The sequence below is a fragment of the Heterodontus francisci genome, unplaced genomic scaffold (genome assembly GCF_036365525.1).
Source record: "Heterodontus francisci isolate sHetFra1 unplaced genomic scaffold, sHetFra1.hap1 HAP1_SCAFFOLD_854, whole genome shotgun sequence".
Taxonomy (NCBI): Eukaryota; Metazoa; Chordata; class Chondrichthyes; order Heterodontiformes; family Heterodontidae; genus Heterodontus; species Heterodontus francisci.
In genome coordinates this window covers 110,188-113,232 of record NW_027141454.1, presented here as the reverse complement: position 1 = coordinate 113,232, position 3,045 = coordinate 110,188, and the positions used below count along the sequence as shown (strand labels likewise).

Here is a 3,045-nt window from a genome sequence, read left to right as displayed (position 1 = left end):
TCAGAGAGTGGGATGGGGGGAAACGGGGAATGATCGTCCGGAGAATGGGATGGCACTGTTTAGAGGGGATTTGAGGAAAAAATGTTTCACCTCGAGGGTGGTTGGAATCTGGAACACATTGCCTGAAGGAGTGGTAGAGGCAGGAACCCTCACAACATTTAAGAAGTATCTAGATGACCACTCAAAACGCCACAGAATACAAGGCTACGGCCACGTGCTGGAAAATGGAATGAGAATAGATAGGTACTTGATGGCTGGCACGGACATGATGGCCGAAGGGCCTGTTTCTGTGCTGTATAACTCTACGACTCTATGAAACCTCACTGAATTACAGAGGGTGTGCAGCACTGTCAGAGGTGCTGTCCTTCTAATGAGACTTCAAACAGCGCAACGTTCTCCGAGTATCAACCAAAACGTGTCCTTTGTGTAGATATTTTTTTTTAGAGATACAGCAATGAAACAGGCCCTTCGGCCCACCGAGTCTGTGCCGACCATCAAACACCCATTTATACTAATCCTACACTAATCCCATATTCCTTCCACATCCCATCATTTCCCTACCACCTACCTATACTGGGGGCAATTTATAATGGCCAATTTACCTACCAACCTGCAAGCCTTTTGGCTTGTGGGAGGAAACCGGAGCACCCAGAGAAAACCCATGCAGACACAGGGAGAACTTGCAAACTCCACACAGGCAGTACCCAGAATTGAACCCGGGTGGCTGGAGCTGTGAGGCTACAGTGCACGCCACTGTGCCACTGTGCCATATTTGCTTATGAAATGACAGTCACTGCTCCGAAACTAATTCACTTTAGGTGAATTAAGATGACTTGGTACTGTATAACTGGCGAATGCGCAAGAGGGAGCGGGGGACTGTTGAGGGTGGGATGGAGGCGGCGATGGCAACCTTTGAGGGGATTTTTAGGTCGAAGTTGTTTTCTGTGATAAATTGAGTAGCTCCATCTTTAATCCTGGCAGCTGCCTGAATGTCACAGACAGTGACGTTTCAGTGGAAGAGGCTGCATTTGCGCATGTGCTAGTACAGCGTCACCTGGTGGTTGCGTTGTCAGCAAATGCAGCGTTTTAACTTTGGCTCCACGATGACATTTTTTTCCTCAATTAAAATAGGTCTTGAGTGTCTTAATAACTTCTTCACACGTAGCCTTCTGTTCTTCATGAGGATGTTGCCTGCACACTCCCTCCATTGCAGACAATAGCGTACTGACCTGCTCCATGTCTGGCTTCTGCACGAGACCCGATGCAGTACAATACCTTGCAAAGTTCTGGAAACATCTCGGCCACTCCTCGGCTTGGTTCAGTCCAGTGACCTTTTCAAAGGTACAGGCAAAGATTTCTCCATCTTCGCTTTGGTTTACTGCGGCCCCCATATAATGTTCTGATATCTGTCAAGGCTTAGTACACAATTTATAAGAATCTGACGGTTAAAATAACCTGAGTTTACTCTGCACATCTTGCATTGAAGGTTTCATCCACAACTCTCCATGAGGTGCCGTACAGATTATATTACATCACTTCCTGTGATGATGCACATAGTCTATTTATATAATCTGCCCAGTAACAACCCAATGTCCACTCTTATATTATTGTACAGATGTGAGAAAAGCTGAGGATGGGAATGGAATGTCTGAATGAAGATTTCATGATGCTGATGATGGAAATGAGGCTGATCTGTTACCCATTCCACAATCCCTCTTTATTTCTGTGCATGTTTCTCGATGCTGTTTCAACCAAATTGAAAAAGAATCACAAATCCTCCTCTGGAGTCTCAGGTGTTCATTAACAAAAGGCATGGTGGCCAAGTGGTAGGGCGTCAGTCTTGTAAACTGAAGATCACGGGTTCAATCCCCGTACATGCCTCATAATTAGTTTCTCACTTTAAATGTGATGTTTCCAGAATAGATGTCTGTTGCATTTGTTTCAGCCATCTGGAAATCAGTGTGATGTTACACTTTATCCTGGACACTGGGAAGAACATGAGGAGTAGCCACATGGTCCCTTGAGCCTTCTCTGCCATTGATAGAGTGAAAATATCTGAGGTCCGAGCACTGAACTTTATTACTGTGCATTTGCTTGATATTTAACAGAGCTATTCTATTAATCCCACATCCCACACTCCTGTCCTTTCCCCCATTGCCCTGTTATATTTTCCATGTCAGGTATATATACAATTCCATTTAGAGTTCCCATTGAATCTGCTTCCACTGACCTTTCAGGGTTGCATTCCAGACCAGAACAACACACTGCTGAAAAAACAATCAACTCATCACAACGCTAATTCTTTTGTCAATTACTTTAAATGTGTTTCCTCTGGTTACTGACCCTTCTGTCACTGGCAACACTTTCTCCTTCTTCACTCTATCAAAACTCTTCAGGATTTGCATTTCCTGCTGCCTTTGCTGAAATAACAAGGCTGAGCACACATCACCAAAAGGAAAATGATTGGCTCTGAATCACATTTATCTTTCCTGTCAATCTGATGTGGACCTTGTATTTTCCCGGAACCAAACAACCTGAGCAACAAGTGTGGGTTCCATTGATTCCCACCGCTCTGAGAGAGAGAGGATGTGATAATGAGCCAGATAGAAGAAAGGAATGAGATAGAGAGTAAAATAGCCCTGGTCTGTTTCTACTAACCCCCGGCCCCCTACTTAAAATGGCATCATTTTCTCCTGCCTCTCCACATTCTAATCCATTGATTAATGCAATCCTTTCATCTGGAACATAGAACATAGAACAGTGAAGCACAGTACAGGCCCGTCGGCCCACGATGTTGTGCCGAACCTTTAACCTACTCGAAGATCAAACTACCTACATACCCTTCATTCTACTATCATCCATGTACCTATCCAAGAGTTGCTTAAATGTCCCTAATGTATCTGCTTCCACTACCACCGCTGGCAGTGCATTCCACGCACCCACCACTCTCTGTGTAAAGAACCTACCTCTGACATCTCCCCGAAACCTTCCACCATCACCTTAAAATTATGCCCCCTGGTGATAGCCCTTTCTGCCCTGGGAAAA

General features: G+C 44.9%; 1 non-coding gene across 1 annotated transcript; it reads left to right on the top strand.

The window, feature by feature from the left end:
- Positions 1–1,809: 1,809 nt before the first annotated feature.
- Positions 1,810–1,881, top strand: trnat-ugu (transfer RNA threonine (anticodon UGU)). Its single transcript has one exon. It is a non-coding gene; the product is annotated as a tRNA-Thr (tRNA).
- The last annotated feature ends 1,164 nt before the right edge of the window (positions 1,882–3,045 follow it).